Source organism: Coturnix japonica, chromosome 4, assembly GCF_054131305.1.
Source record: "Coturnix japonica strain WE chromosome 4, WE-NBRP24, whole genome shotgun sequence".
NCBI lineage: Eukaryota > Metazoa > Chordata > Aves > Galliformes > Phasianidae > Coturnix > Coturnix japonica.
The window spans coordinates 47,762,814-47,789,325 of record NC_140666.1 but is presented as its reverse complement, the minus strand read 5'-3'; the positions used below and the strand labels follow the sequence as shown (position 1 = coordinate 47,789,325).

At 34.9% G+C, this 26,512-nt stretch overlaps 2 long non-coding RNA genes across 2 annotated transcripts; both read right to left on the bottom strand.

Moving 5' to 3' along the window:
* Nucleotides 1–2,035: 2,035 nt before the first annotated feature.
* LOC146761063 (uncharacterized) lies at nt 2,036–5,751 on the bottom strand. Its single transcript, XR_014945348.1, has 3 exons — nt 5,500–5,751; nt 4,237–4,349; nt 2,036–2,240 (listed from the first exon to the last, which is right to left on the bottom strand). It is a non-coding gene; the product is annotated as an uncharacterized LOC146761063 (long non-coding RNA).
* LOC146761062 (uncharacterized) lies at nt 5,748–16,651 on the bottom strand. The gene is made up of 3 exons (XR_014945349.1): nt 16,120–16,651; nt 6,977–7,073; nt 5,748–5,833 (listed from the first exon to the last, which is right to left on the bottom strand). It is a non-coding gene; the product is annotated as an uncharacterized LOC146761062 (long non-coding RNA).
* Between the last annotated feature and the right edge of the window lie 9,861 nt (nt 16,652–26,512).

Sequence of the window (26,512 nt, the reverse complement as noted above, 5' to 3'; positions counted from 1 at the left end):
TTGTGCTCCTCAGAGGTCAGTGCTGGGACTGATGCCTTTTAACATCTTCATTGAAGATATCAACAGTGGTGTTGTGTTCACACTCAGCAAGTATGCACATGACATCAAGATGTGGTGTGTGGCAGATACCTGATGGACAGGATGTAATCCAGATGGACCTAGGCAGGCTGTGAGCACAGGAGGACTTGGAGGTTCAATAAATCCATAATAATAAATATAAATATAAGAAAATATATACAATTATATTAATATAATAAATCTACACAGGAAATAAAATAGTATCTGAATGAATTACTAGTGTGCAGACTATGAGATTTGCTGTTATTTGATATTACTCCCTCACAGTGTACTGTGGGGTATATTTGTAACCTGCTGTGAGATACAAAGCTTCAAATGAAAATTTGTTGATATAGTTTACCACTTAAGTAATGAAATATTTTAATGTGGGTATTGCTTATGAGAGAATGGTTATTGCAGGTAAAAACTTCACAATGTAAGAGGGTGTTTCTCTTTTGTTTTGTTTGTTTTTATTAAAAGGCACTGTAGATAACACAATCTAAACAAGTGGTCAGGTTAGATCTCTGGCATATAATATACTCTTGTAAGATTTTAGACTTTCCAGTTTGAGAAAGATGATAAAAATAATGTAGCATGTATCTTTCAATAAAATACAAATCTTATACAAAATACTAACTACTCTTAAGCATAAACATGTAGTTTTTGTAAGAGTATTTTAAATAAACATAGTCTCTACAATGATATTGGTGGTATGAAAAGTGGAAACTAAATTAGAGTAGCCTGAAGTTACCAGTCATTTAATCACTGCAGGAAGAAAAAAAAAAAAAGAAAAAAAAGGGCAAAAAAAAAAAAATTAGCATTACTATTCATTATATGATTATATTTTTGCCTGATTTTTGCATCTCTGCAAACACATTAAAAATACCATCTGCTCACTCTGGTATCTCTGCCATATTCTACATTTTGTTTATCATATACTGCCAGCCCATCATTTTAGTTTTATTTACTTACGATATTATTCCACATCATCTTCCAAATATCATGCTAGAGTCTGAAGGACTCGCTGATTGATCTGTAAACTGAATCTCTTGCTCCAGTAAAAGAGCATGGCTTCTTGGATAGTCATCAGACAGTCTTTGACAGTATATCTGATCTTCAAGCCAAACAGCCAGCACAGAAGTAGTCTAAAAAGTAGTTTAGGCAAGCAGAATTTAGTGTTCTGCCTTTTTCTTTTCTTTTTTTAAACAACTGGATGTCTATCTGCACACCAAATTCTTATTTCTATCAATCAGCAAGTAGGCTGGATCTTGATGTTGGATGTCAGCAAAAGACAGCAAAACGGGCTGCAGACCAGTGACAGTTATTCAGAGCTAAATGAGGAACAGAAGTTTACCTGCTCCTATTAGACTGACCACCCTCTGAGATGGCACACCCTTCATCAAACTAGTGGCATGGCTTTATCCTGTTTTATTAGTTCATTAGATAGGAAAAATCCCAAGATTTCAGATAAAAATTGGGTACAAAAATGAGACTCTGAAAAATAGAGGTGTCTCATTCATCAAGTTTCTAACAGATATGTTTGTGACTGGCAAGATAGGCACATAAAGTTTGTGAATTTGAGGTTGGCTACAGTTATTAGTTAACTAAATAATTAACCGGAAGAATCTTCTGCTAAATGAGTCTAGAAACTTTCTAGAAGTATGACTTAATATGATGGAAACAGCAAAACTGATTTTTGGAACACAAGATCTGATTTATCATTTTGCCTGTTGATTTAACATCAGCAAATAAAGTGAAAAGAATTAGGAACACTCTTCTGTATTCATCTGTGTGTACAGTAATAACTGAACTAAAAAAACCTACAGCAACATATGTTGCAGGGAGAGCTTCAAGCAACATCAGCATCACTATGCAAATTTCATAAAACATCTGTTAAGCAAGACTCAATTACGGAAATGACAACTGACATGATATCAGTACTATTTTTATCAGGACAGATTTATTTCTTATGAATTTCTTCATTTTGATTGTGAACACATATGCTTACATTGTAAACTCTTACCTCATACTCTGCTGTAAAGTGGTAGAGTAGTCCCCATTTCCACCCTATTTATGTCATTAGTTGCAGCTGAGATATTTCTCATTCCCAGGTGAGTGAGGTAATGGCTGGGAACTTGCACTGTGATTTTCTTATATAGATATATTCTTCATTTCCATAAAAGCTAGATGGAAGGATAGCACATGTGTACAAATTCCAAAGCAGGATTTTTGTTCACCTAAAAACGTATCCTAAGTCATCTCTTATTTTTACTCTTATTTTCAAATGCAGGTTTGTTGAAAACAACAAAAACAGTAGCATTTGAGGAAAAGCACTAACATTTAAGTAATTTTAGTAGGATTTTGTGCATAAACTTGAATCACATTTTCTGCCTTCAGATTTGGCTTCCTACAAACAACGAGGCTGTACTAGTAGAAGCGTCCTTTCAACCAAAGTTCAAAGTCCATAAGATTTTCAAATTATCACAACTTAAGGAGTGACTATTAAAAAACTTAGTAAATAAATACAGGGAAACTAGCTGACGTGAAAAAACTGGAGCATGAGCGTTTGGCCTAGGCAAGGCTAGCATAGCCATGTTTAGTAAGAACTAAGATATATTTCAGTTAAAACAAGATGGAGAGAGTAAAACATGTAGAAAGCTTTCCTGAAGCCTCACTGTCTCTGGTACAAGCTCGAGGAAACTCCTGGCTTGTCAAGAACCAAGCTCAAGCTCTCTGTAAGGCTCTACAACGTCAAGCTTTAAAAATGCAAGTTTCAAGGTTCCTTGAGCATAATTACATGTTATAATTAAGTTAAAAACAGACCAGCAACATTGTCTGCAGCCAACACCTTACAAACCACTTTTCCTCCTATTCCAGATATTTTTCAGCTCTCTGAGAGATTTAGCTGGCTCTTTATCCTCCTGGTAACAACCCACTTGCGGCTTTCTGGCCTACTGCTGCTGCTGTTGTACAGCCTCAGGCAACTTCCCAAGCCTCAGTTACACCAAAGTTCAGCATTCACATCACTCCTTCATGTGCTACAGTACCCTCACTGTCTAGAAGAGCTCTCTGAGAGTCCCTTTTTCTGCTTTCAGTAAAGGCAAAAGAAGAGCTCTGAGATTAGTATATGCACTGGGGGAAGGACGGGATGGAGGACGAAGGGATGAGTTCATTCACAGCTTTACTGTATTAACAATTCAGTTTTCAACATCATTGTGTAGTCACAGTTGAATACAGACTGTTCAGAAAGCTTTCTTGAAATACCCCAGCCAAAAATTCATATTTAGTTTTCCATTAAAAGTAGAGTATGAGTAATGTACTAGTTTACCTATTTAAGACAAATTATTGTACCTAGTACCTAGGGAATTAATGTCTCAGTTCCTCCTTCCTAAATGGTTTCTCCCATTCATATCCATTTTCAAAAAACACTTTTTCATAAATGCCTTTTTTTTTTGTCTTATGAGAAATTTCCTAAGAATTAGAGACACTTGCTCCTCTTAGATAACACTGCAGTTTGATATGTCACACTGCTAGTACAGAGTCCCACTCTAGCAAAACAACTCTAAAAGGTTTGAAAGAAAATAGTAGATGCAAACACAGGAGACCAATAACAAAAATACAAACTAACTGTGTATGGCTTCTATAAAGTATTATGAAGCATTGCTTCACGTTCTAGCTGGTCAAGATATAATAATCAAAACGAATATTATTGATGCTTTATCTTGCAGAGGGCCTATAGAAATCTCTGAACGAAGCTTCTTTTTCCGAAATAAAAGATAAAATAATAGATGCCTCCTTTATCACAATTTAAAGGAAAAAAAAAAAATCATGTCATTATATAACTGATATAACTGAGATATAACTGCCATTGTTCTAGCTTTCAAATAATTTCCAGAAAAGGTCTAGAATAGAAGCATAAGGATAAACTATAAGTTTCCCTTACAGAAGAATATTATCTGGAAAGGATGGATTAGATTGATCAGACATTCCACATATGAAAATTAGCATACTGAAAGCATATCAATGGAGATTCTTTTAGGCAAATGAAAACAATAGATAAAAGCAATTCAAATTATTTTAACTAGTGTTAGTTATATGTTTATCAGTGCTTTCTACTAGGCTTAGCTATGGTACTTAAATGGCTGATTCATTATGACCATATCTAACAGCATATGATACCTCTTGGCACTGAAGTAAGCATGTCCTATGTCAAAATGAAGAACACAGCGAAAAGCAGGTCATAGTGTCATTCTTCAATGCATGGAAGTACAGATGCTTCCTTCTTCCGAGACCTAAGAGAAGAAAAATACACAATTTCTAAAGAATTTGCATAAAGATCCCCTAAAGTCCCTTCCACAGAATCACAGAATCACAGAATGACCCGGGTTGGAAGGGACCTCAAGGATCATGTAGTTCCAACCCCCCTGCCTAGCAGGGCCACCAAACATACACATTTACTAGATCAGGTTGCCCAGGGCCCTGTCCAACCTGGTCTTGAACACCTCCAAGGACGGGGCATCCACAACCTCACTGGGCAGCCTGTTCCAGGGCCTAACCACTCTTCTAGTAAAGAACTTTCCCCTAACATCCAACCTAAATCTTCCCTCCTTCAACTTAAAACCATTTCCCCTAGTCCTGCTATTATCAGCCCTTTCGAAGAGTTTACTCCCCTCCTGGGAGTAAGTTCCCTTCAGGTATTGAAAGGCTGCAATGAGGTCACCTCGCAACCTTCTCTTCTCCAGGCTGAACAAACCCAACTCCCTCAGCCTGTCCTCATAACTCCCTCAGCCTGTCCTCATAACTCCTTCCAACTCAAACCATTCTGTGGTTCTATTCTAATATACCCTGATTCTACAAATTCAAGTGCACTGCTTCTCTAGTCCATTCCAAGATGATTCCTTTTGTGGCTATGGCCAAGTTATAATAATTCAGTTATAATAATTTAATTTTTAAAAGATGAATCAAGTAGGTAACATATTCCACCATGAAAGACAACGAATAAATCAGATGATGTCAGATCTCATGTTACAACACTTGCTCTTACCTCTACCACCCTCACCCCCAGAGAACTCCAAGCTTACTGCAAAAGATTTGTAATAACAAAGGCTGTAAACTTTAGACGGTGTTGATGTTGGTTTAATGTTACTCAGCCTTTGAGTATCAACTAAAATTCATGTGAAATGTTCTGTATGAATGCACTTAGCTGACTACGAGCTCCTCTGTACTACAGCATGTAGCTTTTGGAGCTGGCACTTGTAACACAGTGTGCATCTGTTCTCTGCAGGCCTCCAGCTGCGTGCAGAGTTACAGACCCCTGCATAGCTGCTGGAATACAGCCTGTTTTAGTTCTTCCTTTGCCTTTTCTGAGACATAGATATTACAGTAATACCTAGGCAATATTTCAGTCCCAATAGGTGCGTGTAGTAAAGTGGTTTAACTTACCCAAGGTCTCTTCTGAAGCAAATGCACCGTGTTGCATGTGTGTTCATGTGCTTCCCAGTGTGGATCTTTCTGAAGTTCGATGTTGAGTCTGCATCTGGGACTCTTACCAGGATACTGGAACAGGTGTGTCAGATCAGAAGCCCTATTCATCCAATCAGAAAAAGTCACACATGCTGGTATTTGAACTCCCTTAATTCTTGGAAAGAAACAGCAAGAAGCAATGAGAAACATCAAGTGTAAAGCACATACCTAAAACAGGTGAGATAATTTGATCTCTGGAACTGCCCATTTCTCTTCACTGGTGGAAAAAGCTGATTAACACAAACATAGATATCTGCAGTGTAGACAAAAAGAGAGAAATGCTAGCCAAATACCAAATACTGTTACTGAATATGTTGGGCTTCAAAGTACTTGTATGGCTATTTTCATCAGGAAACAAAATAATAATAATAATATAAAACGAGTATTTTCAGGGAAAGTTCAGAAGAATAAAAGCAATCAGGCAGAGAGTTGGAGGTCAGCTTTTCCTTACTGTTAACTTCACATTTCAGATTAACAGAAAATAATTACAAAAATAAAGTGCAAATGTGATCAGTAATACTTCACCATCTGGAGAAGCTGAAACTCGATGATGTCCACAATAACAACAAATCAGCCTAATAGTGACACCTGATTAGTAAGATCAGCATGTTGCAAAATGTCTGTGCAATGAAGATAAGAATATTTTGCAGAAGATGCTTGAATAACTTTAATACCTGGATTTCTGGAAATGTATGAACTGCAGCTTTGGAAAGTATCATTTCCTTAAGAAACTTGCTGTGAAGAGTGTAGGAAACTAATGTTCATTCTATAGAGGTCAAAAACTGTGACTGCAGTCCACGTTGTGTGGCTGTGAAATAGGACATATTAGGCAAGTTACTTCTATCCTTTTGACATACAGAAACACAGAGCTGTTTACTGAATTTTCCCTGTTCCTCAGGTGTATCAAAGTCATAATCAATCATATTCATTTATTTTGCCCAGCAGCAGCAGCGGTGAGAAATGCTTCTGCAGGAAGGGAACCCTCTGTCCTTAAACATACATGTTTTGTAGGCTTTAGGGGGATTATCTGTTATCACACCAATATGATGGGAAGTTGCAATGAAGCATCCTGTCTCTCTTATACCAAAGGCAGGATTTACAAACTGTTGAATGTGACTTTGGAAAAAGTCATCTTTGGCTGATTTTTTTCCTCTTTGGGGTAGCTCAGAAGGCTGTGAGCTTTGCTGAACTTTTAAAACTCAGGAGAAACTTCTCTCTTAAAGAGACACCGATTTTAGGCAGCCTTTTGTGTTTTGACATCTCTCTAGCAATTTAATTACTATTTATGGAATTTAAACTGTTGTAAACTATCACACACCCAGTTCATAAAACGCAGTAGAATACCTTATTACCTGGAATTGCTAATTATGTAAGTTAGGAGTTTTTGCTATCTTACCTTGCTTGTATGAGTATAGTGGGATTGGATCTCCAGTATTATGGGAAGGCGCTCCCCATTCTTCAGTGTTTTAGCTCTCAGATGGTCACACCTTCTTCTATAATGGGATTAAAGAAAAATTGCAGAGGTGGGTGTTAAGAACAAATTTTTCTGTAAAGAGTGCAACATGACCTGGATAGAACAAATGATCCCTGGATAGATGAGATGAGCTGGTAAAGGGGCAGCCTAGCTAAGCGCCCCACTGTTAGTGTCAAATTAATCTTCAGCCAATTTGTCCTTTGGGGAATAAAATAATTATTTCAACAAAATAACAATCTGACTCTTATAGGGAGAGGGAAAGTTACTTTTCTCACTGAATCAAATAGAAGCAAACACTTCCCATTATTAATTCTTCCATTTTTATTCTAACTGCTAAAACTTTGGGAATTTCTGAACTTCTTGTTTCATTTCTGGAAGGTGATATAAAATTGATTAATCAAGCAAGGTTACTCACCTTCAGGACAAAATAACTTAAGAAATTTTCTTCCCTTGTTAGAATGTTTTACGTTGTTGCTGGGTATTTTATAATTATTATTAATTGCAAGCACATTTGTTAGGAAGACCTCAATTCTAACATCTGAAGATTGAAGCCTAACAACAGTTCTTATTACTTGCTGACTGCAGACGTTTTCTTGTCCTTTTCTCTTAGAGTGAGCATTTGTTTTAAGTACACAAAAAGTTGCACATTGAGATTTATCGAACTTCTGCACAAGCAATGCTCCTCTGAGTGTGTTTGGCACACAGCACTACGTTGGAATACAAGGCTTTGACTCCCTCCAACCCTTTAGGCTTCACACTCAGCCCGTGCAGAAGCTGATGGCACCCATTTGATATTCCCTCTGGAAATTGTAGCTCCAGCACTGTGCCTCCTTGCAGCCAGATGTGCACTGCAGAGCTTTGTGCTTCCCAAAGTGAGCCAGAGCGTGGCAGGCTGGAGCTGCGCTGGCCTCAGCCTTAGTCTTGCTCTCAACATTGAGCTTCAGTTTATTCCTGCATACATGGCTGCATGAGACCATCACGTGGTGTTCTGTGGTAGAAGTGAACTTGCTGTTATGTAACATATCATTAAAGCTAGAAATTTCTGGGATACCATCCAACCAATTTAACACTGGTTCAGACTATGGGCACTGAAAAAGATGCACATTAAAAAATGCTGAGAGCATCATCAGTTCAGAGGAATCCAGAATAGTCACTGAGCTATGTGAATATTCCACCAACTACAGGACAGGCTGCATGGCTCTCTGAGCACAGGCTGCAAAACTCTGAGGAGCACATAATGCTTACGTGCTCAGTTAGAATGCACAATAGCAGCAATTGAATGAAACAGTTTGATATAGGAAAACTGAATTAGGGAGAAAGATGGAAAAATTTCTTTTTAGGAGTACTCACAGGGAGATACTGCAAGAAGTCTGCAATAATAAGGGAGAAATCACTACACCAGTTTCTACGTAACAAAGTAATCTTCAAGAAAAACTGGCTTTATAAACCAAATAAAAATATACCTTCAAAAACAGACATAGAAGTTCAACATCAAAAGAAAAAAAGAGAAAAAAAAAGCAACCCACAATGAACTCAGGAATAAGATTTTGTTACGTGATCTTAAAATGAGTAATAGAGTAGAAAATTCAGTATGATTAGTATTTCTGTTTCAGATTTTGAAAACATGTTGCCTTATAAGCTAAGAAACCTTGAAGTACATTAAAATACGCTACTTTAACCTCTAAAAATATACGGGATCGAAAGATCTCAAATGTGAAGTAATTTTTACTCTGTAAAAAGAAACAACAAAACAACAGACCAAATAAAACAAGATAATTTCACATTCTTTACCTGTATGCATATTATAAAATGAGCTACTCTTATTACTGTTATTGATCCTTTAGAATTAATTTTTGGGTGTCAAACAAAATCATTTTCTTCTCTTTGTTTCTTTTCTTTTTTGAGGGAGATGGGTAGGAAGGTTATTATTTCTTTTATTAGTTAGTAAAGATATTTATTAGATAGATTTTCCTATTTTCCTGGATATTTTCTTTTAAAAACACTTCCATTGACATAACGTATTATGAAGCGTTGTGCTGTGAAGTGTAACATCAGCTTGTATCAGTCACCCTGCATTACTTTACATGCCCAGCCTGATGTGTCATTGCACAATAAGAGCAGAAACATCCTCCGTGACTGAAAGCACCAATAGCTTGCAGATGAAAACACTGTAAAATAATTTTTGTAGGCATGCAGATATACTGCTTGTATAGTCACACTCCCAATTCGTACGGGTAATACCACTTAACACGCGATTTCCCTGGGACAGCAGGAGGTTATCCGCAATACCAGTGCCAACAGAAAGCAGACCACCTATTAAATGTTAGCAAAAGAAAGCACATTCTGTGGCTGTTTTAGAAATCAGAAATACCTACACACTGAAAAAGCAGTTTTTACTATTCATGTAACAGTCAAATATTTTGTAGAAAAAGGTATGCTGTCCTTGACAAGTTTGTCAATAAGTGTGTTTTTGCTGTAAATTTGTAGATATGAGGATACTATTTTTGGATTGACCAGCTCTCCCTTCTGCTCCTGTCCCCACAAGCTGAACTAGGGGTTATTTTTAGATACAGTTGTGTATCCTCACTCTACAGAAAAGGATTTAATGTAACCCTTTTGTCATTAAGCATTTTCAGATGAAGAATAACGGAGCATATCCAGAGAAGAGCAATGAAGCTGGTGAAGAGTCTGGAGCACAGACCTTTCATAAGACTTACAGGAAATGACTGAAGGAATATGAATTGTTTAGTCTGGAAAAGAGGAGACTCAGGGGAGACATTCTTGCTTTCTAAAACTACCTAAAAGGAGGTTGTGTGAGGTGAGTGGTCAGCTTCTTCTCCCATGTAACTAGTAATTGGACAAGATGGAATGGCTTCAGGTTGCACCAGGGGAGGTTCAGGTTGGCTATTAGGAAGAATTTCTTCTCAGAAAGAGTGGTTATGCATTGGAACAGGTTAATTAAGGAGGTAGTGGAGTCACTATCCCTGGAAGTGTTTAAGGAAAGAGTAGATGTTACACTTAAGGACATGGTTTGGTAGGGAAGTATTAGTGATAGGTGGATGGTTGGGCTAAATGATCTTGTGGTCTTTTCCAACCTTAACAATTCTATGGTTTTCTAGGCAAAAAAAGCTTCAGTATTTTATCTCAGTACCATTATACCTGTAAATAAATTCCTGGACAACTCTAGAATAAACAAACAAGTATTACCAGAAAATATATCTAAAACAAAGTTCCTGTCTCTTCTTCTAGGTGTGAAATGCTCTGTTTTGAAACTAAGTTGCTGATTAAAACATTTGGTGGCAAACATTAAACGATCAATGAAAAGCTGTCTTGAAACTGAAATTAAAGATACCAGACACTGAAGTAAGGAATTATTTTTCAAAGTGTCAGTTAAGTTCTTCACTGACTAAATTATCAACTTTCATAGCTTATATTTTATCATGAGAACTAAACATTATTTCATATCATAAGGTTTTCAGTAGTTTAAGTATGGAGTAATATACAGCTCTGCTTTATTTCCCTTTTCTATTAAAGTTATTGCTTTTATGTTTGCATACTATACTTTTGTATATTATTTGTCATTATTTTTGTTATTATACGTACATATATAATATTAGTCTTATTATATACAACTTCTAAGATTTACAAATATCTGTAAGCATGCTGATTGTTATTGCCCCTTGCTGTAAATGTCTGGTCATATCCGCTCAGCTGAACATGCCTGCTTGTTGCCATATACACTCAAGTGAACTGTCCTTGCTTTCTTTGCTCTCTGATTGCCCTCAGTTCTCATTCATCCTATACTATGCCTCAGGAAGGCTTTCAGGTCGGATAACTAGCTGTTCATTCTTTACCCATTTTCTTAGAACTCCTTTTCAGATGTGTGGAAACAAAGCATTGTCCATACTCAGACATGACCAGGAAGAACTTATCCTTTCCTCTGTTTTATTTCCCAAGTGAAGACATATGTGGAGCACATCATAAGGATGGCTCTCTCCACCCCCGGGGAGAGAGTGACAGCACTTCCAAAGAAAAGTGAACAAGTGAACATTATCTCCAAATCCCATTCCTTCCCCAGAGATATTAGTCAGTGTGATATTCCTAAAACTTCCAGTACATTCAACAAGTCTACTTTAAGCTTACCCATGCAATTTCTCTTGGACGTTTCACCTCAATAAACAGAAATTCTTTCCTCCAAGGATCAGAGGACTGAGTAATTTGTACCAAGCATGAAAATGAAATGCTTTCTAATGCTAGGCTTATAATGGAACAAGTCTTGAACTACAAGTGTCAAAAACACCACTTCTTTTGTGGCCTTCTATTATGGGTGCATTAGAGGTAATTTTCACTACCACACGTGAACAACACTGTCCATTCTGTCAGGATTGATCAGGTTGTTGTTTTATTTTTTTTCCCCTTTCCTACCACAAATCAAATTTCCCAAAATTATGTTTACTATATCATATATTACAGTCTCCACATAACTTCAGTGGCAATTACTGAAAATTAACATAAGCTTTTCCAATAAATTCACATTATTGCCTACCTCAACTTCCAGTATGAAACAACAGTTGCTTATCTTGTTTAATCTTCCTTGTAAGATGTTGGAGAGCTGCTTAAAAATTAAATGTATATAAAAGATTCTAAGGTTTTTAAGATTTTAATTGGATGATCTTAGCATTATCTTATTTAAATCCTAATAAATAAATCTGTATCTTACTGATGATTGACTAAAACCTGAGGGGCTTACAGCCACAATTTATTTACATTAAATATAAATGTCCAATATGATATGCAATATATTTCAGTTAACTCTGGGAAAGACAATTTAAAGTGATGACCCTTGTATTATCGTTTTTTTTTCCTCCTACATTAGATTAACCACCTTCCAATTCATGCATATATTTTGTATTATGAATGGAAAACATCAGTAAGCAAAATATTTTTCATACTGCTGATTTCAACAAATACATCAAGTACAGCACACTTAAAAGAATCAAAATGGTGGCAAAAGCAATATTAAGTAATAGGATTGTCAGCTGAAGTATTTTTGTGCTGGACTTTTCAACAATGGTAATGCTCTCTTGTTTATCTTTCCTGTTTGAGAAATCATTTCAGCTTGCAGAATGGACAAATGAAAATATACTTCAGAGGCCTGGCAAACTTCAGCAGATGAGCTTGCCTGCAAGGCAGTAACTAATTAACAGAGTACTCCTGTAGCCAACTTTCTTTTTTTTCAAAGCAAGAATAAAAACCTCAACTTCCAGAAGTTGCTTAATCTTCTGTACTTTAGAAGCTAATGCTTAGAAGCCAAGTGCCCCTCCCTCATGAGGTCGCGTGGTAGCAGTGCGAGAAACATTTCAGCTTTTCTGGCTTCACTATTAGATACAACAGAGAAGTTCAGGGGATGCTGAAAAAAAATTACGATGGCTACTAGCACTGCAGTTTTTATCACAGTATTTTTGCTTATAAATGTTAGCACAGTGAGTAAAAAATAAATTTGGGATGTGTCAGTTTACTTTCTGTAAGATAATTCTACATTTGCAAAGCTGACTGTAGCTCTAGGACCGTAGTACTGGGAAACAACAAATGCCAACTTGGTTGTCATTTAGATTTGGAAGTACTAACATGCTTATAAAAATATCTTGAAGGTGGAATAAATAATTGCATTTCCATTAAGATGACTGAGTGGACCAGATTGTACCTGGAAAACATATTGTAAAACATTTGTAAAACAGATCAGCTGTCATTAAGATTTCCTCAGAAAATCTTGGCTTGAGTCATCATTTTTCTACAGACTTCAGGAAAGCAAAGATTTTGGCCTCTGCGTAACATGTAAAATAAATACCAGCTCTTTTTAGATACAAAAAATAAACTACTTAAATCTCAACTTTTTAGATTTTCTGAAAATGACAAGCCAAAACAAGGGCAGGAGTAACGTGAATGCCTTGAATATGGTTGACAAAGCATTAATAATCCTAACATAGAGCAACAGGATCTGAAAGTACAAAAGACAAATAAAAAAAAGTCCTCTTTCCTGGTGCATGCGACACAGCATGACATTAAAGGATTCATGCCTGATATCTTATTTTGGCTACCAAAAATTACATTCACATATGTGTGGATATATGTATGAATGCCTTGAAACAGAAAGGAAAAATAAGCACGTTTGCTTTAAGCACTACTCAAAAAAAATCCAGATATTGCGTTTATCACGTTTCTGCTCTATAATCCATACTTGCAACTATTTACTAAGAAAATGCACCTAACTTCACAAGGGGATAAAATGAACTTGGTTTACTTATCTTGCAGATTGGACTTTTTATCAGCCTAAGAACTGCCTTTATTTCTGGAAAAAAATGTCACTAGGATTGTCTCAGGGTATTTCAAAAGTATTAAAAGGCAGTTTTATATTATTTCTGGTCTTGCCTGAGATTAATTCTTCACAGAGACTAAAATGAAAAATATCATCATACGTATATAAAAATTGTGCAAGCATTTCTAAAATATATTTTCTTCACTTATTTACAGAACACAACATCATCTAGCATCATATAATGATATAAAATCCTTTATTAGCTCCTACTGAGAAAAACCTGACTTTCTGATTTTATTGGAGTTAAAATTGCTTTTTGTTTGTAGCTTTTATATGGAAAACCATCCTGCCAATTTCATCCTCATGAAAACTTTGTAACTTGAAACAGCACACTGTAATAACACTCTGTATATGTAAAAGTACATCACCATGCACCAGAAAGCAAGTAGCAAGTCCATCTATACAAAACTAATGGAGATAGTTAAGTAGTAAAAATTATTGAACAGAAAGCACTTAATCTTTAAATGACAAGGTTATATGCATACTAAATTGCAAATAAATATTGCATGCAATTATGTGTATATGATTTTATTTTCGCTAGAAACTATAACATATCTTGTCATCATTTAAGTGAACATTTGACAATGAAGCATATCTTTTAAGTGTATTTTGAGAGTAGGGTATTCCTCTAAACAAATTATGCAGAACTTTGTGGCTTACTGATTAGCAGCTTTTTCTATCTTAGCAGCCCTGGGATTTAGCTGAAGTGATTCATACAATTTATGTGAATACACTTCTGCAATTGTAAGTTCATGGTTGAAACTTTGAAATATTATTCAAACTGTTGTATTAGGAATATGCTGTGGGTTTGTGACAGGGTTTTTTTCCCCTCCCCTTTTTCCTTCTTTCTCCTCTTATCATAATAGAATCATAGAATTGCTCAGGTTGGAAAAGACCTTCATCATCAAGTCCAACTGCTACCAAACCTTTCTACCCTAACTAACAACCTGCCTTACTGACAGATTGAATGACACATTCTGACCCAGCCAGACTTGCACCTCTCTACATCAGCTGAGCAGGATTGCTTACACATGTGCTTGCAATACACTGTTACAGAGATCTGTGACTTCAATCCTGTGACAGGGAAGTTGAGGGAGACATTTAACATCTTTCTTGTCACAGTGCTGGCCAGGGCAAATTAACTCTGAGGAAGGTGCAAGAAGCAAAAATCTTTCTGTGGTTACTTCTGCTCTCCTTCAGTATAGGAGAGAGCTGCAACTCATTGAAGAGCAAAGGAAGCTGAAGAAGCAAGGGATTCAGATGCTCTGTCAGATTCTCATTAAGTTAAATCAAGGAACAATTTTGCAGTTTTCTGTGGAGGTTTACAATAATCCTACAAGAACTTGCAGACACCAGTTCCAAGACTGGTCAGTACTACTGTTAAGTATTCTACCATTTATTCTTCCATTTTTTCAGAGATAAAAGTTATATTAGCTGGGGATTTTCACAATGAAATCAAGAATCAAGGTTGTTGCTGGTTAGGAACCACAGATTCTATCTTCTGGTAGTTCAGTTATTTTTATTCAAATCACTACTGCTCCTATATAATTGGATATTTCTATATGCACTAATTAGCAAAGAGCTTACTGCTGTTGCCAACATGAGTGCACAGCTTCTCAGGCATGCCTAGCAAGTGGAAGAGACATTAGGCTTAGTTCATCAGCGCAGCCTTGGCACTGCTGTTCCACGCATCAGACTTTCATTAGATCTAAAACCATGTGTCTGTATACATGGCAACGATGTCTGATACTTCAGCATACAACTACTTTTCAGCCTGCATTAAAAAAAAAAAAAAAAAAAAAAAATTCTACATTTTTTCCCCTCAACTCATTCAGTTAGTTAGATAGATAATAAGCCTGCTATGGAGAAACAGAACACCTACTGTTTTATTTTATCGGTTATTCCAGAGGTTATTTTCAGTTATTTCCTACATAGAGACTAAAAAAACCACAAATGAAATTTTTTAAACTGAATTTTTATTTGACCTCTTTGCTAATTAGTGCATATGAAAATGTCAGTTTACCCAGGGGCAGCAGTTACCCAACTAGCAGTAGCTGACTTACAAGGAAATGTTACTATATTTTTATTCTGGTCTTTTATTAGCTGTAATTTGTGTTTCGTTTATGTTTATATTTATATGTATTTCAGTGCATTTTTATTCCCGCCTCATTAATTCATAACAAATTGCTGGCCATAGTCTTTCCTTCAATAGTTCACTAAGGAAGTTACTCCAGCAGTAATGGAGTATTGCAGCATGGCAATTACTGATACCATAAGGGATCCTGTGAACTGCAAGATTTTTCCTATTCTTATCACAATAACATAGCTCAAAAAAAGCAAGACTCCTACAGCATAACAAGGACTAAATACAAGAGGGCCTCTGGTCAACATCTGTAGAAAGGATATTTCATGTGATTCTCCTAGTGGCTATATAACATGTAAATATTATTTAAAACAGTAAAATTGTTGTATTATAAGCTATCTGTATTCATAGGAGTTATAATAATATAAAATTGTAAATAGAATGCTTCCTGCAACAAAGAATGGGAAATGCTATAATAGCAAAGGCCAGAGCACATTTTCAAGTGTGTGATGATGAAACTCTGAAATGACAGTCAAGAAATCACAGCACTACTGTGGCACTTTTGGCTAAAGCTTATGAGCAATGCCAATAATAGTCAATCCTCACCTCAGGACAGAGAAATATTGCAAGCGTGACCTGGAAAAGTCATTTCCAGTTATTTGCAAAGATGGAAAGAAGTGCTCCTGAAAAAAAACAAAAAAAAAAAAGTGAAAGAAACAAAATATTGTCATCATTAGCATTTCAGGTCAGAACGTGCACTACAGAGACACAATTATTTCACAATTCTCTCATACACACTCAATTAATTCAATTGTATGGCAATTAATTCTTGCTTTTTTTCCCTGCCAAGGTATTAAAAACCAAGTTGTTCAATTAGGAGCCATATTTAAGTTCAGCTTCATACAGGAAAGATAGATATTTTGCCATGAACAAGTGTAACCTTTCATTTACTCTTTTAAAAAAACTCACATCTCCAAAGATAATTTCTCTGCCTATACCTCTGCATTCCCAAATCAGGTACTGTACTGCTTCATCACCTCTTTACTGCTTACCCAACAGCAAACGTTTTGACACAATGGCACCATTGAATTCTGCAATTTTAAAAAATAGAAGCACCATAACTTACTATTTACTTCAAAAGTCAGAGAACATAGCAGACAGTTTACATCAGAAAACAGATTGAGTCAATTCGCTCAATTATTATTTTACTTACTCTCCAGCAAGACACCCTCACCTCTCCTGCCAACCCTTAAATGAGGTCTGGAACCCCATCAGCCTGCACCTGAGCTCCCACACATTGGCCCTGCCTTCCCACCAGGTGCTTAATCACTGCTTCAAGCCTTGACGTAGCCTTTACACTACACAAACTCTAATTAATGCCTTGCTAATTATTATTATTATATATAGTTATATTTTTATTTATATTTTATTTATTTATATTTATATTTTATATTATATATATATATATATATTTATAATTATTATTCCACCTACTATTTTGTGGAAGGTATGTCAGAATTGAGTGAATTTTTAATTTGAGGCTCTCGACTGAATGTATTCTCTATTTATGTATTACACAGGAAAATTAGGAGAAAGATATAGATTCAGTCTGCTTAAAAAAAAAAGAAAAAAAAAGCAGGAATTGACTAAATTCTAGCATTTCAATTGTAATAAATATAGAAAGTCCTACAAAGTAGAGACTGGGAGAGAAAAAAAAGTAAGCATTCCTTTCAACCATGATGCGCAATTGATTCAGAAAGTAAATCTATAACAATGTGTACTAAAGTACATTGTTTTGAGTAATGTATATCAATTTCATGTAATGTCTTACCCTAGTTCATTTTCCTCCTTTTCAGTGAATAGTTGTAGATAAAGGTACGGCCCCATGGACCAAAAATTCTATTTATGGCATATTTTTAATACAAATAGTATATCTGTTGTAGAACATAAGGTAAGTGAAAGAATGTGTGATCAACATAATAGCAGACTATGACATTAGCAGAGCACATGCTTAAATCAGTGTTTGAAAAGTATAGCGACCAGGGCCAAGTATAAAGTACCAATGCTGGTTCTACCTGCGGTAAAAGATGTGGCAATGAACAATAGAGAGAATAATATTAAGATCACTAAATTGTTAACCACTGAGTTTTTAATAGGAGTGAGGGCAAAGTATTGTTTACAGAATCTGCAAATTGAATGCTAGGGAAAAGGTTAATGGCTAGCAACCTTGACACAGCAGATTTTAGTATACCTGTTAAGTATGAACTCTATAGGCAAGTCTGTGGGTAAGCCACTGCTGAGAATAGAATATTAACTCTCCTGAGCCCCCTCATGATGTACTTTCACATTATCCTGACATACACACGTAATCATTGTAACAATAGTGCCTCTCCTGGTATACAACTAGCTGCACAGGACAAGTAAGAAATAGTCATTAAGTAATGCCTGGAGATTTAGGAAATAATCCTAACCACCAAAGAGATACCCATGTATTTTGCTTTGTATTTAAATTAATATGGGAATGTCTTGTAGCTTTGTTATCTAAAAACTCATAGCAGGTACAGTAGGCTTATTTAATGACATCACTTTCTATTGGTCTACTTTGATTACTTTTTAAACTCTTTTGCTTATAAGGAGTTTAGGAACAAAATTACAAGACTGTTGAAGTTAATTAGTTATAGTGTCTTGCAAAGATGAGAAAATCTAGTGATAATTTGATTTAGAGTTTAAGCTGATTTTCTTGATAGATAACCAGCATGGGTTCCGAAGTGGCAGCCTGCATATAGGTTTTGCTCCTGGTACTCTTACCACTCACAAAATTCCTTTTTCAAGACCATTTTTGTTCTACTTGAGGTATATTTCGCTCAGGAAAAATGCATATATAGGAGAGTTCCGGTCAGGAGAGTTCATAATTCATGTTTTTGTACCCAAAACACAGGGAAGATATAAGAGTTTGTCTTATATACTCCTAGCATATATTTTTAAGACATCATGACTGTTTCAGATTCTGAAACAGAGATTCACCACCAAAAAATCTACCAACAGCAGCAGGCAATCGTTTTTGCAACCATTTATCCAAAAAGATAACATAAACCACTGTAGAGAAGGGATGTGAGGGGAGTCAAATAATTTCTCTATGTAACAATAAGCAACCTGAGTAGAAAATACATTAAATGAAATATTTTTTAGTTTGGGAGTCAAATTATGTGCGTTTTTTAAATATCACTAATTAAACATTGTTTTTCATGACAGTTTCTGTCCCTTTAGTTCCATTCTACTTTACCTATAGCTTCTACAGTTAGTTCTACAGTAGCTTCTACATGTAGTTCTACATACTACATATTAGTATACATATTGTTTTCATCAGGTAAGTACTTTTTTGTTGTTGTTTCTCTGTTATTTCTTTTTCAAAGATCATTACTAACCTCATGGGTATGATCATGTGTAGTTGTATGTCAAGGAGAACTCCTCTACATAATAAGAAACTCTAAGTATACAAAAGATTGAAAGTATTGTAAAGATAGGAGAGGCAGTCCAAGAATTACAGTTTCTACATTTCAAAGCAGTGGCCCAAGGGCTGAAATGGCTAAACATGCTAAAGATGGGGAACATATGGAGGAGAAAAGAACAAGTCAGCCTTACTGCAAATAGGGATGCTTAAAGAGAAATGTGGTAAGGACAGTTATGAAAGGACATATAGTGACAGTTAGTGAAATCTGGTGCAAAATTTCAGAAATAGAATTGCCCACTGAGTCTTCTTTCCTGCTGTAACTCTAGGGAATTAGATGCATATCTAGCCAGTAAAATGCAAGAGTGGATGTTCTGTGAATCAAAGAAAAAACATGAAGTGATGAAGTGCTACAAAGCTTTCATCCAGATAGAGACTTCCTGATCATTTACTTTATTTTAATCTGATGATTTACTTCCAATTAGTCAAAGGCCAGCATATTCCTCCTACCATATTCATATAATGTAAAAGAGAGTGTTAATGCAAAAAGGAAAAAAAAAGGTGAAAACCTGAAACAAAGAAAAAATTTTGACCTGAATGTGATTCCTAGCATTCACATACTAGCTGTTGTGTCAACAACACCAAAGAACTGTTGCTTATGTAGAAATGTTGCCATTTCCTTGTATTAGTTCTGTATTAACGGGAAAGCTAAGCTGTGTGTATTGTGTTGGACACTGCTTCAGGTGCATATCAGATAGGACAAAAAAATCATCAAAAATCCAGAAAAGACATAAAAAAGTACCAGTCAGCAATACCAATAGGAGTGGATACTGTAAAATATGGTATCAAAACTAAACCAAAAGCATTTTGGTGGTTACTTTTCAGCATAATATCACAGTTCTGTAGCTGAATTCCAGCTGATAATTACACGTTCATAATTAACATCTCACATGTGTCCCCTGAAAAACTCATACTATCAAATTTCATGTTGAAATGGAATATTCTATCATGCTCTTGCTTAGTATAACTTGTTTCTAAGCAAAATAAATTATCAGAATAGAACAGAGAAGTGCAATAATATCAACAGAATAGAAGCAATTTTTTCACTAGAAATGAAAACCTGATGACATACAGTAATTTCTTAATAGAGCACCCAAAACGATCACACCGACTTTCACTTGTACGTGCAATACTTGCCAGCACTTTATTCTCTTTACTAACCAACTACTAATATAATTAGTTTAAATTATATATAATTATATAAAATGCTAAGTATTCAAAATTAAACAAAATATTAGAAAATTATAACTGCTTTGTAAATATATATATAATGAAATATAACTCATTTCATAGCCTATGTAAAGGAAAAACAAACAAACAAAAAAGCTACTACTTTCCTGGTAGTATCGTTACCAGGAAAGTATCATACCAAGTATATACTGAAAAACAGAGGTAAGGAGTGTTGAGTTTTAATTGATTTTTATAAATTTTCTAAGAATTATTTTCTTTTGTAATTTTGAGATCTAACAAAAAACTAAAACAGTGCAAATTTCAGTTAGGGTTGCTTCTGTCAGACTGAACCGCTATATCAAAAAAGAAAAATCAGAAATATTTATATTATATAAATACTATATAAATATTAATATTATATTAATACTATATCTGAAAAGCTCTTCAAAATTGCAATCAGACAAATGACCTTGCACTACAGAATTAGGAACTGTTACTCTTTCCAGCTCAATGCATTACACAATGAGAGAGAACAACTTCACTGGGAGTAACTGACATACCAGCCTAAAGTATTTTACAGCCTGGAATGAAGGTATCTGTTGTCAGTGGAGTCTCAGAAAGCAAAAGGCAAGATTTGACTTGTATGTCCCATAGTTCGAGTGATGACTCTTTGGAATGTTACCAAAGGAAATTGCTTTATCAGTATATTCTGTAAGTAAGGAATAGATTATATGATTTAAAGAGAATTTATAGACAAAAATTTGAAGGAGAAACAGAAATCAGCCTATAGGATATGTTTCTGCATCTTTTTCGTCAGCAAAGCATTTGGATAAATAACCTTTGACTTTTCACTCCATTCATTCTGTTTCTGCTCTCTGGCTTCCTGATTCTCACGTTTTTCAGTGTACTATTGAGAAAATGGCTTCCAGTTGTAGTCACTTGGGTCTCCTTTATGTATTGGGCAAGAAACTTAGTCAATTCACAAAGGAGACAGCATCAAGAGAGGGAATGGCAGAAACAAAGAAGTCTGTTTCCACCACTGCAGCCCATATGTGCAATATGTGCCCCTGGAAGTGGTCACTGATAATTCAAATAGGGTCATGGAATCTGAGCACTCCTGCTTTGTGAATTTAGCTTCGGAAATCTGACCTGTTATCAAGGGAAAAGAAGTTTTTTAGACATTATAAAACAAAAGCAGAAATATTTTCAAACCAAAATCTTAATTCTGTTTCCTTTAGCATGTAGGTCCCTCACAATATAAAAACAACAGCATAAAATTGATGAGGATGAAGGTATTAGAACACAGTAACTCTTTACTTACTAATTGTATATAATAGTCATTAAAAAAAATAAATACAGTATTTAAGAGAAATGAAGACATGTTTTTTATTACCATATGGGAAAAATCTCAGCAACAGAAAGAACAAAACTGGTAAGTTACATGATTTCTAACTTTTGTTTTAAGTCAGTCCAAAGCTGAACTTGAAAGCTGAGCACTGCTTCGTATAAACTTTACTGGAAATTTCACTCGGTAATTTATGACTGGATTTTAACTGATGCCAAGGTTGTTTCTAAAAACAAATACAATATGTAATTCTCTTAGTGTGCAAGGTATACACATGGAGGAATCAGCAATGTAGTATTGTAAATTCTTCTGAAGACATTGTTGATTTTCTGTTTTATGCTCTTTACAGACTTTGTCCTTTAAGGGAATCCAAGAAAGGCTGTATTCTATCACATACAGCCAGTCTCTTCTGAAAACTATTTTTCTATATTAGTAGTCAAATTATCCCATGCGAGCAAAGTTTGAGATGATGAAGATAAATGCTTAAGGCAAACAAGTCTCCACATTTTTTTCTAGACATGAATTTTCACAGTCAAACAGTGAGACTCTTTCATTTTAATCAAATAATGAGCACTCTCCAAAATCTTGCAAAATTTAGGGATTCTAAAAGCACACAGCATTAAATCTAATTCATGATAAACTGGACAAACCAGAGCATGCTTTCACAAGAAGATGCTCAGTGGTAGTCATTTTGGTACCGTCAAAAAACTCATTAGTTGTGCCAAAATGAGCATTAGAAATTCTAAATGAATTACATACAATAGACTTAAATTTGTGAGACGCTTTAAAATTATCTACCAGTATGTAGATATTCAGTGGACTTCAGATGTGGGTGGGGGTTGTGTCTAAGTATTTATACTCACGTTGCAGCTTCTCTCTATGTTCTTCCTTCAAAAAACAAGACTCTGTCACATTGAATATTGAAAGTAGTTTGCCCACCTTTAGAACAAAACACATATGCTTGTTAATGTTTATGTACTTTCATCATGAGTACTCCTGGAAAATTGTGATCTGAGAGTTTGTTACACTTTTGTTGGTAACTTGGATTTGTATTAGAAAATGTTCATTGCTGTATCATCATGCTGACTTCTGGTGAGGAACTGGAATATTTTGGAACATTTATTTTTATCATCCTCAACTTCCTAATCTGATCTCTGTTATCTACGGTTAAGGATGAGGGTTGTGCTCAGAAAGGTAGTGAGTTCTCTCAGGAGTGAGATTAGCTTCCAAACACACTAATGTGTATTACCTGACTGTTCCTGTGAACCAATGAAGTGAAATGAAAGAAAACATTTTACTCTGACACTTTCCCACCTTTTCTTTTTATCTGTGAAGTTAGGGAACAAAATATTTTTCCTTACAGTAAATTCCCACAGCTTCTCAAGACAAAACAGTAATTTACAAAGTGGTCTACTGAAAACTCTGGTGAAATGATTGTTGTATTTTTCACTCCTAAACACATGATACATGATATAAATTATCACTGGAAGAAAGACAGGCCAGTTCTCCTTCACTTTTAACTTCAGTGGCTACTTCACAAGAAAATAAGCATAAATCAGGTAAGGTTCAGGAACTGTGTAGTAGCATGTCTGCACAAAGGCATTAGAAATTTGTATTTCCAAATTCTATATCTGCATCTCTAATAGAACTCTGCTTCATGTTCAGCTATTTTTCAAAAAGCAGTATTCCCCTAAACTTTTTAAAAAGTTTTCATTCTCAATAATCCATCCCTTTTCTTGCCCTTATTCTTTATTAAACTTAATTTACCTCATTTTTGGAGGATTGTTTCAACATTTTCCCATTTCACAGAATCACCAAGGTTGGAAAAGACCTAAAAGATCATCCAGTCGAACCATTCACCTATTGCCAATAGCTCCATTTGTTACTAAACTAATTTGAAATGATATCAGAAGCTGACTTCTGCTAAATTTTTAGTCGTTTTTCATGTCTTTGTAAAATTACGTTGAATATAGCCATTATTTTATACAGACAGTAGACAGAAATAGAAAGTTTGTGCACAGCTTAAGTGTTTAGCAATATAACAGACAAGTAAGGAAGCAAAGAATGATATGGAAGGCCTTAATGAAAGGCTGCAATGCAGCGAAAAGAAGCACAGATATATGATGACAAAAGAAAGTGCAAAGTAGAACTGCAGTCCCCAGAGCAATGGTTAACTCACTAGCACACAGGTAAAGTATTGCAGACCTGAGACCTGATCAAAACTTGATGTGATAATACAGAAGGTATCCAAATGGTAAAGGCTGACATCTATACTAAATATGTATGCAACATAGAAATACGAACAATGAAAAAGATGTAAAGCAATGAAAATAGAGCAATTTGGATCCTAGAGTGAGGGGAAAAAAAGCACCCATGTGGTAGTCATCCAGTCAAAGATGAAAGAAAAAAACAAACAAAAAAACTCCACACCCTTTTATGAACATCACAGTCACTTCAGCAAAGATCTCTGGATGTTAACAATTTGCTGCCAGTCTCTGTGTCCTTTTCTTGAAGGAGACCAGTAATGGCAATTTGATCACCTGGAAAGTCTGAATAAGGGTGAGCAGCTTCTCAATAACATTGTATAACTATAATCTTAACGAGATTTGTTTAATAATAATTAGATCATTTGCAATGAGAATGTATAGCATCATTGCAACTGGACTAACCACAATAAATTCCTGCAAAATTACCAACAATATTTTTAACTTCCTGTACTTCTAAGAAAATAATCACATTAGTTGTCAAGGCAAATAATTCAAATCAGTTGGTTTGCATGTTTTGCTTATGAAAGACTTATTATAGATTGTGATTTTATGTACCTTGGAACCAGTAGGAAAGACATTTCTGTATCATATAAAGAGGGCAGGGCAGAACCAGAAATTAAAACGTGCCTATTTTCTGGTCCATTGCCTTGCTCACAAGACCATTCTTCTATGTCCAATTTTGTACTATAAAGAAATCGTATAATATGGTTTTTTTAAGCTTCATTTACAATGATAAGTCTGTAACCAGGATACAATTTCATTGAGTTTGTCTGTTAAGCAACATGCTTCACCGCAGTTTCTTTTGAAGATAATAGATCCTTTGTATGCAGTAAGTACCTTTCCTTTAACAGCTATAAATTATTGTAAATATATATTCAGAATTAACTTTAAAGATCGAGCAATAGCATTATGATTATAAACAAATTTGTTTTGTTTATTAACAGTGAACACATTAGATGGAATACAATGACAGGAGCTCTGATGAAAATCCATCATATTTCCTGTATATTCAGAAGCTAGTACTATAAACATTATCAAAACTATTGCTTTTCTTTTCCCAGTCTAATGTTATCTAGAGGTAATAGAATAGTATCATATTATTTTGGTTCATTTTTGGAATTAAACTAAGGAAATAAATACTAAGGTCTCAGATTATCATTGACAAGGGCTGATTTAAAGAACTCTGTAAGCACTCAAGAATCAATTTAATCAGCTTTGGAAACTTTTTTAAGTTATATGCAACGTAATGCCTTCTCTGTACTGGATTGAATTTATGCTTATGCGATAATCCATCTTGTTCCAATATTACTTGTCTGTTTCCTCTAACATAAAGACAAGCATCAATTTTTTATCTTCAAGCAACCAAGTAGTTGTACATGATCTACATTAAGGTAAGGGGATTTAGATTATGCCAGACTGTGGGTGTGAATCTTGTGATTATTATTCAAGGTATGATATTTAAAAATAAATAAATAAATAAATAAATAATCAGAAAGAATAACTATCAGTTATTGACATAAAGTTCCAATGAAACTTCTTTTGTGATAAATTACAATTTATAATTAGCTTAGAAACAAACTAATTTGGTAATGAAGTGCTAAATATCAATTGTACAAAGATATCTAAAACTGTTTAGCAATGAGAAATAGCAGGTTTTTCAGCTATTGAATATAACCCTGCAGCACAACTAATAGTAATAGACAAGTCTTTGTTTTCTAAGTTATTGTGTGTTCTGAATAGTCTCATATTTTTATTTTGTCTAATTAAGGGAAAAAGAAAATCTGTATAAATTTTTTGCAGTAAGCTCTTATATTCCTGAATCAGTTCTTATGCCTTATTTCCTAAATTACATTTACAGACAGGAGAAAAATAGTTGCTCAACTTTGCAGTAAGAACTATGTACAATTCTTTGAAAGATTTGCATTGAATTTTCTGACAGCTTGTTACAAAGTTGTCTGAACACTTAGCAGATATTTTGAAAACATATAAAAAAATATCAAAGATTCAAAGCTACTGCTATCATCAGCAATCATGAAATAGAAGTGCTATTGTAGTTTTCAGGTCTTACAACTCTTGCTCTTTGTTCCAGAACACAAGTTGGGATATTTTACAGTAACATAATTCATTAAAAAAATCCCCTAGCTAAATATTGTTCCTTAAAAACACATTTAAATTGTCATGCCCTTTTACTAAGTGACAAATCTAATTGCTACAAACACAAACATGGAAAACATATTGTCTGAAACGTTATGTTACACGTGTGTTTGACTTCATTTATATTCTTCTTCCATCTAGCACAGATAAGGTGCAACTTGTATTTGATATTTTGGGCATGAAATCTTGCTGGGACTCATCACAACCAAGTGCGTCCAATTTTCTCTCCTAGCATGAAGCATGTTGTTAACGTTATTATTGTTATCAATTTTTTTATTTTTTTTTCAGGTCTGTGCTTGAAATATAAATATGCTGAACAGCACAGGTAGAAACTTATTCATAAGCACTGGAATTAAGCATCTTCTCCTTTCTAAACTACAAATTGAAATGTTAATTTTTTTTCTTCCTGTGTAACTACAGAAAATATCTGAAACAGGCAAATCTCTGCTACTACATTCCAAAACTAAATTTTCATGCAGCAGTAAAGCAACAGCTTGACAGTCTGCCCAATTGGAACCGGTCATAAAGTACAAATTCCCCTACTAGTCAACCTGA